General features: G+C 35.0%; 1 protein-coding gene across 7 annotated transcripts in view; it reads left to right on the plus strand.

Annotated features, from left to right (window-relative positions):
- The window catches only part of KCNT2 (potassium sodium-activated channel subfamily T member 2), a 371,051-nt gene that overhangs the window by 49,521 nt on the left and 308,809 nt on the right, over window positions 1–12,721 (plus strand). Inside the window, exon 1 of one of the 7 annotated variants that reach the window (XM_079107990.1) lies at window positions 3,136–3,772. The exons of the other annotated variants lie outside the window; for them this stretch is intronic. The gene's annotated coding sequence lies outside the window, so the exon portion shown is untranslated. Of the gene's footprint in view, window positions 1–3,135; window positions 3,773–12,721 lie in introns of those variants that run through there. 7 annotated transcript variants of the gene reach the window in all.

Here is a 12,721-nt window from a genome sequence, read left to right on the forward strand (position 1 = left end):
ATTTTCTATATGATATAAGGATCCCATTTCATTCTGCATGTGACTATCCAGTTATTCCAACATTTGATGAAGAAAGTGCTCTCTCTCCATTTTATGCCCCTGTCTCCTTTGTTGAAAAATCAATTGATTATTAATGCATGGCTTATTCTGGGCTCTCTGGTCCAGTGGGCTATGTATCTGTTTTTATGCCAGTTCTATGATGCTTTGATTACTGTAACTTTGTAGGGTATTTTGAAGTCAATTCATGTCATGTTGTTAGCTTTGTTTTTTTTTAAATTTAAGAGTGCTTTGATTGTTGGGAGAGTTTTTTGAGGTGCCATACAAATTTCAGAATTTTTTTTTTCTATTTCTGTGTAAAACATCATTGGCACTTTCATAGTAATTGTATCTATAGATTGCTTTTTGTAGTGTGGTCATTTTAACAATTTTAATTTTTCTAATCCATGAACACCCATTATCTTTCCTTTTAAATCTGTCTTCTTTCTTTAATTAATGTTTTATAATTTAGGGTATTCAGTTCTTTCATCTGTTTGATAAAATTTATTCCTATGTTATTTTTGTAACTATCATAAATGAGACTTCTATAAATTTCCTTTTTAGATTATTCATTATTATTATACAGAAACTACTGATTTTTGTATGCTGATTTTGTATCCTCCAAATTCACTGAATTCTTCTATTGGTTTTATTTTTTGCGGGGGAGGTTGGAGGAGTCTAGGATTTTCTGTATATATGATCATGTCATCTGCAAACCCAGCTTTTTACTTCTGTCTTTCCAGTTTGGAAACACACATAGTAATAACTGCTTGTATGTTAAAGAAATGTGTTCTTCATGTGTTGTGTAAGAAATATTCAGTCTTTAACTTGAGCTAATGAGCTTATGAAAGATATCTTCCACATCTCTTATCAAATATGAGCATGGCCACAAATTCTTATTTCTGAAATGGGGGTCAGACTGGAAAGTTTTCAGTTTTCCTTCACTGAGTATGATAGCTGTAGGTTTGTAATATAAAGCTGAGGTTTATTAAAGTTGAGGTTCGTTGCTTCTATAATTCACTTTTTGAATGGTCATGAAAGGATGATGAATTTTGTCAGATTTTTTTCTGCATGTATTATGAGGATCATATTTTTTTTTCTTTTGTTTTCTTAATGTGTATCACATTCATTGATTGGCATGTGTAGAACCATCTTCGTATCATGGAAGCATATTGCCTTTGATCCTCATGGAGAATGGTATTTTTAATGTGCTATTGAATTTGGGTTGCTCATATTTTGTTGAGGATCTATATTCATCAGGTATATTTGCTTATAATTTTCTTTTCTTGCTGTGTACTAGTGTCCTCATGTAGTCTTGTTCAGTTCAAAAGGAAGTAGTTCCTTTTTTTTTCTATTTTTTGGAAGAGCGTGAAAAGGATTTTTTTTTTTTAAATTATGGATAAAATGACAAAGAGAAGGTCTATTCCCTTGAAGTGACTGCAGTTTTGACTAGCAGCCCGTATTGATGATTAAAGAATATAGGAACCTATTTTTCCATATCCTGTCATAATTATATTAAGACAGTTATGATATTTCTTCCTCATCAGTGATAAGAGAAGAAATGGTAGAGGCATTTGAAAGAAAACCTTCCTTCCTATGAGAGAATAGCAGCAACACAGTTTTTCTCATTCCTTCATGATCCTTATACGTGGCTTTTCTTGAGGCAATTGGGAGGACTGGAAAATAGGATCTAGATTAAGGTTTCTAGATTCTTGGCAATTTGGGGAATGACCTAAGGCTGAAGGCATAGAATAATCATGATTTGGAGCCCAAGTCCTAAATGTAAGAATGCTGAAATACTGGGACATTGTCTAGACAACCAAATCTCTACTGCTTTATATTAATTCTCTGTGTAGACATGAAGTAGGCAGTTCAAATGAGTTTGAAGCAAAGATTTTCTGCATTAGGTTTACATGGTGGAATCTAGTTAAATTGAAAAGGCATATATCTGGTTGGAAATAAAATAATTTTTTTTTATTGGGTACTTGGTTGTATGTTTTTTGAGGGACCAAACTGAAATAGAACTGCTTTGGGGGCAATTTGCAATTGAGAGAGGGCAACAGGAATTAGAACCTTATTTCAGTAACCAAGATAAAATACAAAATAAATGATCTAATGACCACTTTATCATTTTTACTTTTCTCCTAGTTATTTCAAATCCATGTTTTGAATTTTTCAACCCTAGCATGTGGTCTTCTCTAACACCTGCTCCTTCTCTGTCTGTTTTCTTGGAACTTTATCTACCAAGTTATCATGATGCCTCTTCTCCTGTTATTCAGCTCATCCCCACATCCTGCTGACCCTACACATGAAGTTTTGAACACATAAGTCTCTTCCTTACCACACCAGTCTTATTCCAGCACCTGTGGTTTCTCACCTGAACTCTTCATTAGTTGGGAGAGACAACTATTCCATTTCTTGAATCCATTTTCTTAGTCAGGGGGGTCATTTTTTCTCCAGGATTCATTTTTTAAAAAAAATTTTTAGTAGACAAATAATAGTTGTTCATACTTATGGGGTAAAATGTGATATTTTAGTGGGGCTTAAGCTAATGAAGAACTTCATATACTTATACTTTGTGAGAATATTTAAAAATCAACCTTTTTACTCATTTTGAAATATACAATATATTATTAGATCACTAATATAAAAAAAGAAATATCACTGTAGTATATAAAGCTAAACCTGTCTTCCCCTCCTTCACATTGTTGGGTAAATACAATGAAAAACAAAATCTTCCAACCTAGAAACTCTTCACAAAGGTAGTAGAAAAAGGAAACATTCATTTAAAAATAAGCATTAATTGAGAAATTGATGCTCATCACAGGCCAGTCTACTCAGAGACTGCAAAGATAGAACTATCATTTTATTAACCAGGCAGATATAACCCTTTACATGAATGCTTTCAAGTTGAATAATAACCATTCTAAAGTAAGACTAATTGGACTTACCATTTGTCACAAGTAGTTCACCCTAACTTTACCTTTAAATGTGGTGACCAAATATGTTAACCAGTGGCCTTTATCCACAGGGAAACCAAACTTCTTATATCTTTATTATGGGAAGAAGTTCTGCCACCTGGAACAGTTACTCACTGAGAGATTGGGCCACTGTCTCCTTTGATATTTATATTTCAAAAAGATAGCCCCTGGGTTCTTAGGAAAGATTCCTGGGTTGCAAAGCTGACAAAAGGAAAAACGAACAAAAAGCCAAAAAATAAACTTCCAAAGGAATTTAGATTTTCAATTGCAAATTTTCTAAAGTAAATACAAATAAAAAAATGGGCAGAGAAATCATTTCCCTTATTTGCAACAAGGAGGACTAAGCTTCTTATTTTTAATTTTAGCTTTTGGTGTTGACACCAAAAACATTTTAATATTTTCTTGTCTTGCTAGGATAAAACCCAGGGAAATTTAATGGGGCCTGTATTGCTGCATGGTCCCCTGGTCTCTCTGGCTATCTTGTTCCATGTTCCCTTCTCACACATTTTCAGCTACATTGTTCTTATTTTATCAGAATTCACACCACATTGCGTTTGCATAACAAAAACACTTTTCTGCTTCACCACCCCTTCACCTAATTTAGAATTCCTTATCTTTTTCATTTCAGCTCCAACATTCCTTTCATTAACAGCTGCCTGTTGCAGGAGATTTTTTAGCTACAGAAACACAAGGGCTATCAGTTTTTGTTCACCATTGCTTTATGCTGAATTCAAAGTATTTATTTTTGACAAATAGTAAGTACCTTACTAATCTTTTGTGATAAATGGATAAGAAAGAATCATATGAAAATTAAGTTATTATATGTAAAAGATAATGTGATTCAATATTAAAAATCTGGATGGAGAAAAACTTCCTAGGATTAAGGGATTGGAAAAAATAATGCTGTAGAACTAGTGTCTTTTACAAAAAGAATGACAAATTGATATAACATGTCTCACATGTACACAGACACACACACATATTTAAGTCAAAAGTCAGATAATATAGGGAAAAATACACCAATGGATTAGTTGTATTGCAAAACATTGTCAGAGTTTTTTTTTTTTTTTTTTTTTTTAATGAAGAATTAACTAGAAAATCCTGATAAGGTGAGCTTGAAATAAATTCTAACCATAGGAAAAAATGTCATCTATAAACTAAGCAATGCACATTAAAATGAGATGTCCTATTTAATAGTTCTTATACTTTTTAATATGGGTGGAGATAGAGTAAAATAGAAACTTTCTTACATTGCAAACAGGAATGTAAATATGTATAACCCTTTGCAAAATGATTTGTCAGTATTTTTCAAGAGCCCTGAAATATTTGTATTCTTTGATCAAATAAATAAACTTTTGACAGCTTACCTTACGTTTGTATTCTAAAACTCAGTGAGAGTTTTGTTTACTATTTGTAATTCATTTATGAGAGCATAAAACTGGAAATAATCTTAATATTCAAAATTGGAAGAATGACATTAGTTTGTGAAATTTATATACTAATGAGGTAAATTCTTATGTGAGCATAAGATGTTTGGAATAATATGGGAAATTCGTTTTTCTGTGTTTTTGTCATCTTCAAAATCTATTTATGTGAGATCAATTTAAGGAAAGTATTCAGTGAACTTCTTTTCAAATAAAACGGTAAAAACAAGATAATTGCTTGTTTAATTCAGCATATAGTTTTTCACCCTTAGCTAACAGTCTGTTTGTTTTTGGTTCTGTTTTCCTGGCAAATTATTGACCAGGTTTCCAAAGACATTAGGGATTCTGGTAAGTGACACATTATTTGGCTTATTGCACTGGTTGTGAAAATATTATCCTTCCCATTTTCCTACCACTGCTGCAGGCCAAAAAAGTGCTCGAAAAGCCAGCAAAATCTAAACAGAATAAAACAACACAAAAACTGTTCACAAACACGCACCTTCCACCTTAGGCCCGATTTTCAAAGTGTTATAAAATTATGTCACATATGGTATTTTTACATTATTGATGTTTAAAATTTTTATTTATTTATTTATTTATTTAGGCATTATGAAATTTTAATTAAATGAATATATAGGCTCAAATAATATATAGCAGACAAAAGACTTGCAGATTTTCAATTGATCCCCAGTGAATTTTCTATTCTTTTTTTTTTAATAAAAATCATAAATTTACATAGGGCAATGTTGTTTGATTCATTTTGTTATTTTTTTCCCTTCCCCCACCCCTCCCACCTCTCTTTTCCCTCTATACAGTCCTTCCTTCCTTCATTCTTACCACCCTCCTTATCCCTAACCCTAAACCTAACCCTAACCCTAACGCTAACCCCTCCTACCCCCCATTATATGTCCTCATCCGCTTATCAGCGAGATCATTCGTCCTTCAGTTTTTTGAGATTGGCTTATATCACTTAGCATGATATTCTCCAGTTTCATCCATTTGCCTGCAAATGCCATAATTTTATCATTCTTCATGGAGGAGTAATATTCCATTGTATATATATGCCACAGTTTCTTTATCCATTCATCAACTGAAGGGCATCTAGGTTGGTTCCACAATCTGGCTATAGTGAATTGAGCAGCTATGAACATTGATGTGGCTGTATCTCTGTAGTATGCTGATTTTGAGTCCTTTGGGTATAGGACAAGGAGTGGGATAGCTGGGTCAAATAGTGGTTCCATTCCAAGCTTTCTGAGGAATCTCCATACTGCTTTCCAGAGTGGCTGCACTAATTTGCAACCCCACCAGCAATGTACGAGCGTACCTTTTTCCCCACATCCTCACCAACACCTATTGTTGCTTGTGTTCTTGATAATCACTATTCTAATTGGGGTGAGATGGAATCTTAGGGTAGTTTTGATTTGCATTTCTCTTATTACTAGAGATGTTGAACATTTTTTTCATATATCTGTTGATTGCTTGTAGATCTTCTTCTGTTGTGTCTATTCATTTCCTTAGCCCATTTGTTGATTGGATTATTTGAATTCTTGGTGTAGAGTTTTTTGAGTTCTTTATGTATTCTGGAAATTAGTGCTCTATCTGAAGTATGAGTGGCAAAGATATTCTCCCACTCTGTAGGCTCTCTCTTCACATAACTGATTGTTTCCTTTGCTGAGAGAAAGCTTTTTAGTTTGAATCTATCCCAGTTGTTGATTCTTGCTTTTATTTCTTGTGCTATGGAAGTCCTGTTAAGTAAGTCTGATCCTAAGCCAACATGTTGAAGGTTTGGACCTAGTTTTTCTTCTATAAGATGCAGGGTCTCTGGTCTGATTCTGAGGACCTTGATCCATTTTGAGTTGAGTTTTGTGCAGGGTGAAAGATAGGGGTTTAATTTCATTCTGTTGCATATGGTTTTCCAGTTTTCCTAGCACCATTTGTTTTAGAGGCTATCTTTTCTCCATTGCATATTTTTGGCACCTTTGTCTACTATGAGAAAATTGTATTTATTTGGGTTTGTGTCCATGTCCTCTATTCTGTACCATTGATCTACCTGTCTATTTTGGTACCAATACCATGCCGTTTTTGTTACTATTGCTTTGTAGTAGAGTTGAAGATCTGGTATTGTGATACCCCCTGCTTTGCTCTTTCTACTGAAGATTGCTTTAGCTATTCTGGGTTTCTTATTCTTCCAGATGAATTTCATAATTGCTTGCTCTATTTCTGTAAGGTACATCATTGGGATTTTAATTGGAATTGCATTGACTCTGTATAGCACTTTTGGTAGTATGGCCATTTTGACAATATTAATTCTGCCTGTCCAGGAACATGGGAGATCTTTACATCTTCTAAGGTTTTCTTTAATTTCTTTCTTTAGTGTTCTGTAGTTCTCATTGTAGAGGTCTTTCACCTCTTTTGTGAGATTGATTCCCAAGTATTTTATTTTTTTTGATGCTATTGTGAATGGGGTAGTTTTCCTAATTTCTCTTTCTGAAGATTCATCACTTATGTATAAAAATGCATTGGATATATGAGCATTGATCTTGTAACCTGCTACTTTACTGAATTCACTTATGGGTTCTAAAAGTTTTCTGGTGGAATTTCCAGGTTCCTCTAAATATATAATCATGTCATCAGCGAACAGGGATAGTTTGAGTTCTTCTTTTCCAATTCATATCCCTTTAATTTCTTTGGTTTGTCTAATTGCTCTGGCTAGAGTCTCAAGAACGATGTTGAATAGAAGTGGTGAAAGAGGGCATCCCTGCCTTGTTCCAGTTTTTAGGGGGAATGCTTTCAGTTTTTCACCATTTAGAATGATATTGGCCATGGGCTTAGCATAGCAAAACTTACTTTCAGATTTGACGATGAAATAAGATTCTTCCATGATAAACAAAAGCTAAAGGAATTTACAAAAAGAAAGCCGGCATTACAGAACATTCTCAGCAAAATATTTCATGAGGAAGAGATGCAAAACAACGATGCATATCAGCAACGGGAGGAACTAGCCTAAAGGAATAGCCAAATAAAGGAGAAACCAAATCATGTCAAAAAACAAAAATGAGTCCAATGACTGGGAATACAAATCATATCACAATAATAACCCTGAATGTTAATGGCCTGAACTCATCAATCAAAAGACATAGACTGGCAGATTGGATTAAAAAGAAAAATCCAACAATATGCTGCCTGCAAGAGACCCATCTCATAGAAAGAGATACCCATAGACTAAAGGTGAAAGGATGGGAAAAAACATACCATGCACACGGACACAGCAAAAAAGCTGGAGTATCCATCCTAATTTCAGGTAATGTGGACTTCAAGCCAAAACTAGTCAGAAGGAATAAAGATGTTTAAAAATTGATAGTAAATACAATTTTCCCACAGTTGGCTGTTTGATTCTATTTGACGTAAATGACTTGACTATGCACATTTTCATATGATTTTGAAAATTACATGTACAGTTTTTTCAGTAGTGGTTAAGATCTGGAGCTGCTTTCTTTGGTTTCATTATGTCATTTTTCTCATTAGAAATAAAAATCAGTCCCTCGCTCAATTATAATGTCAGCTAGCAGTTGAGGAGAAGTTTGTGGAAAGTGTAAGACATCATCCACTTTGCCAGGATGCTAATTTGTAACATTTTGGTGACAAAAATGAGATAAAATATTGCGAAACTTTCCCTGGTAGCATATGCATCACAGTTTGCCACCCAAGAATAATTAGATCTCATTTTTTTTTCTTAAAAATTTTAAAAGGAATTTTTTGATAAAGTTTGATTTCATTGACAGCGAAAGATATATCTTAACATAGTGAATATATTTTCAGTTAAAAGAATGTAGATAACTGAACAGCATGTTTGTTGACCTTTTAATTTTAAATTTTTTTTTTTTTTTTTTTTTTTTAGTTGTCAGTGGGCTTTATTTTATTTATTTATATGTGGTGCTGAGAATCAAACCCAGTGCTTTACGCATGCTACCACTGAGCTACAATCCCAGCCCTTGTTGACCTTATTAAGTAAATCATCTGATCTGATTTACCGATAAGGCTTCAAACGTGAAACTTATTTTTCACCTTACTTTGTATTCTTACTCTTTTCTTTTTAGATGGGCAGGTGGTAAGCAAAATCCTTAATTACTTTGCTATTAATTAATAAATGCTCTGTGTCTGCTGAACCACATTGTCATCTTTCTTTTCAGTTCACTGTTATTGTTTTCTACACAGAGATCATGTTGAGTCATAAGCTTTGTATGAAAAGACTATCCACAGGAGTCTTGAAAATTTACACCTTTGCTATTAATTAAGACCACGCTGCATTGTTCACCAGTATAGTTACATTCTTCCAGAAATGCTATAAGATGTTATTTGCTAAGTTTTAAAAATAAATTCACTTCAAAATTATGACAAAAATTCAAATTCTTGGAAAAACAAGATTTTATGCATTTCTATATTTCTTCTAAATAGTAATGTTATCATTTTTATGAACTATATGGAAACTCCTGGAAAATTAATAAAAGCATATTGATAAAATTAGCAGCAATTTCTCTTTTAAGAAAACAAGTTTAATGCAGGATGACTATGTCTATCTAGAGCATTGGAAAGTGTTATTTAGAGTTAGAGTGTGGGCACAAGCTTATAATCCTAGCCACCTGTGAGACAGAGGCAGGAAGATTGCAAGTTCAAGGCCAGTCTGGGTGATTTAGTAGACACTTGTCTCAAAATACAAATAAAAAGGCTGAGATGTAGCTCAGTGCTAGAGAGCTTGCCTTTCATGTGTGAGGTCCTGGGTTCAATCCCCAGTAGGGAAAAAAAACCCAAAAAACCAAAACAAAAATAAACATTGCAAAGAAATAAAATCCCTTAAGAATTAAGGTATAGACTCTCTGTTTTCCATTGTCATAAATATTTACCCTTCCTCCCTCCTTCCCTCCCTCCCTTCTTTCTTTCCTTCCTTCCTCCCCCTGTAAGGGATCCCACGGAAACCACGCTGAACACAGGAAATCACATAAGGGAGTTTATTAAGCAAACAGAGTGTCTCCCTGCAGGGTAAGAGAGAAAATGAGAGGAAAAGGAAGGGCGCACGCTAGAGAGAGTGTGAAAGTGAGGAGGAGAGAAAAAGTGAGTAGGAGAGAGAGAGAAGGATGAGAAAAGATGGCAGGGAAGCTACAGTGAAGCAGTTGAATCCCACGCTAACAGGGGACCAATATCAGAGAAAGATACTTGCAAGCTGACTGATGAACCAATAGCTAGCTAGGATGTTCACAGATTGACAAGTGGTTGGGAGGCGGGGAAAATGGCTGCACTGGAAAGGTGTGTGTGGGGGGGTAGCAGCTTTGTACATTACACCCCCACCTCTGACACTGACTTTCTCTCTTTCTTTCCTTCTTTCTTTTTTTCCTGCTTATTTTATTTGGATTTAAGAAAAAGGTTGGAATTGGGTAGGCAACTTTGTAATGACCTGATGGAATATATAGGGAGGACAGATTTGGAAAGAGTTTGAGGTTCACTGTATTTATAAGTGTTTCTGATATTCAAAATTTTCAAATGTAATGGCCTGCTTCCTATTGGATTCTGAAATCCTCAAAATAAATCTCACATGATCTATAGACACAATCATGTGAGGATACCAACCAGTATAAAACAGAAAACTTGAGGGCAAAGAATGTGGCATAATGGAAATAGCCAAGCTCCTAGGGAAATAAGCCCCATACCTGTTTTAACTTGTGGTAGCATTTTTTACGTGACTCCAAGTGCAACTTGCAGTGACTATTCTATAAGTAATGTAATTGGTATATTGTTTGGTTGTTGGCTGTTGTTTGTTGTGAGTCACAGGGACACTGAGATGGTAAGGAACTGCAGGAAGAGACTTAAAGGAAGCATTGTTCTTTATTTAGGAGTGGACTTTATCCTAATGAGGTGGATTCCCTGCCACAGGGAACCTTACTGCAAATGCTAGATACTTAATATCTCATGGATGATTTTGAAGGCGACTCTCTAAGAAAGAGGAGATGAAGGTGGCCTCTAGGATATTCCTGTTTTAACTTTGGATTGTTCTACTCTATATGTCCCTGATAATACAAAAACTGCAGTCACTCAAATCTTAACGAAATAACAAAGCAGTCAATGTTTCCTTTTGTGATTCTTTTACTCCACATCAGAATCCCACTCCTTTTAAAACAGTTCTCCCATTTTTAACAACTTTAAAAACCCCCACATCTTCCTGCTACAGGCTGGAAGGCTATTCCAACTCTCCCTACTGTTTACACTGACAATTCCAAATATCAAATTTATGTGTTGGTCTTCAAACAAAAACAAAAACAGCCCTTTTGTTCTGTGTCTTTGTATTACCATCTGAAGAAAATGATTCAACAGATGTTATGGATTTAAGACAGAATTGAGGACCCCAGGGGTTATTTAAGCATGAGTTAATTCCCATCCATCTCTTGGGTAGTCAGCATGGGGGCATAGACCAGACAAGCTCAGGCAACTCATGGGCTTCATGGAGTCTCCTGGAGGTCAGGCTGGCCTCCTGGCTTCCCTTCTCATCTCCCCTGGGGGCAGTGCTGTAAAGACATAAACCACCCACTGTGAACTGAAATCATGAATGCTGAACATATAAAGGGCAAGAGTTTTTGTATTTAGAAAAATATGATTTGGAACATGATCTGCCCATGTTGCCTTTACATTTTCCAGGGGTCCACATGACTTTATTGTCAGCATCCTTTTCCTCCTTTCTACTGCTCCCACAGCCTTGGGTTCAGAGAACAGAAGCAGCTGCCTGGAGGTAACAGGCTCCCATGATAACTAAGCAGAAAGGGAACAGAAGTGAGAAATAGAGCATGTTCAGTTTCCTGATGTCTGCTGGCTGATTTATTTTAGAACCTCTACAAGTGATCTTGTGCTTATTTTTAAACTTGTGTACAGGGGTAAAATATAAATGTGGTCTAGGTTTAAATTCTGAATGGCATTCTGTATGTTTACACAAGGGATTACATATTGAAGAAAGACTATAAGGCCGAAGATATTTCCTTGATTTTGGTAATCATTTATTATAATAATAGAAATTACTTATGTAATGTAACTCTCCACATTTTTTTCTAACAGCGTTCACAAACTGTGCCTTGTTTAAAATAAGCAATCTTCATTATGTGTATTTTCTTACACATGATACTTGAAGCAAAACAGTTAAGAGGAATCTAGACAATCCAAATGTTTGATTTTTCCAAATAATTTTGCCAGGATCTTTGGGCATAAATTTTTTCTTCTCCTGCTGAGAAAGTGCACATACTTGCAATTTAGTCTATTTGCGCAGTTTTTTCTTTCCTCCCTTAAACTGATAATAAGCATATGGGAGTGGGATTGAATTTGATACAAGCTGTTGATTTATATTGAACACTCAAAAAATGTAAGGTATCAGAAAAATTTTAAACTAACCAGTGATGGACTAAAATATATTGAAAGTTGGATAAATGATACAGAATCATTCTGATGTGGAACTTGTGGAAGTGGGGTCATGGTTAAGTTTGTTTAGCCTTTACAGTTATATAGTTATAGTGTTCAAGGAACAGAAATAGGAACCTAATAGAAAAAAAAATAAATTCATACAACGGGAGTAAGATAATTATTATCATATCTATCATGTCACCATTCTTTTGCTCTCTTGGGGTCTGTTATTTTTAGAAACACAAATTTAGGCATAGCATATTTAGATCTCTATACCTCTAAGAAAGATCTTGAACATGCATTGAACATAAACTGGAGATATTAAATTATTTTAAAGGATATAATTAAAATTTTTCTTCTATCTGTTGATAAAATGGGCTTCTAAGAAATCAAATGTAAGGAATTTCCATGGAACCACACCGGACTCGGGAAATCACATAAGGGAATTTATTAAGCAAACAGTGTCTCCCTGCAGGGTAAGAGAGAAAATGAGAGGAAAAGAGAAAGGATAAGAAAGGGCGCACACTAGGGAGAGTGGAAAGATAGAGAAAAGTGTGCAGGACAGACCGAAGAAAGGAAAAAGATGGCGGGGAAGCTACAGTAAAACAGTTGAATTCTGCCGGGCTAACAGAGGACCAATATGGGAGAAGGATACTTGCAAGCTGACTGGTGAACCAGTAGCTAGCCAGGATGTTCACAAGTGGTTGGGAGGCGGGCAAAATGGCTGTACCTGGTGGGCGGGGGAGCAGCTTTATACATTACATCATGTGGCACACCTTAAAGGGACAGTGAAGAATTGAGGGATTTGAGTTTCGTTTCCATCCTTATGATGTCAGGTAAGCAAAA

This window comes from Sciurus vulgaris, assembly GCF_902686455.1.
Source record: "Sciurus vulgaris genome assembly, chromosome: 12".
Classification (NCBI taxonomy): domain Eukaryota; kingdom Metazoa; phylum Chordata; class Mammalia; order Rodentia; family Sciuridae; genus Sciurus; species Sciurus vulgaris.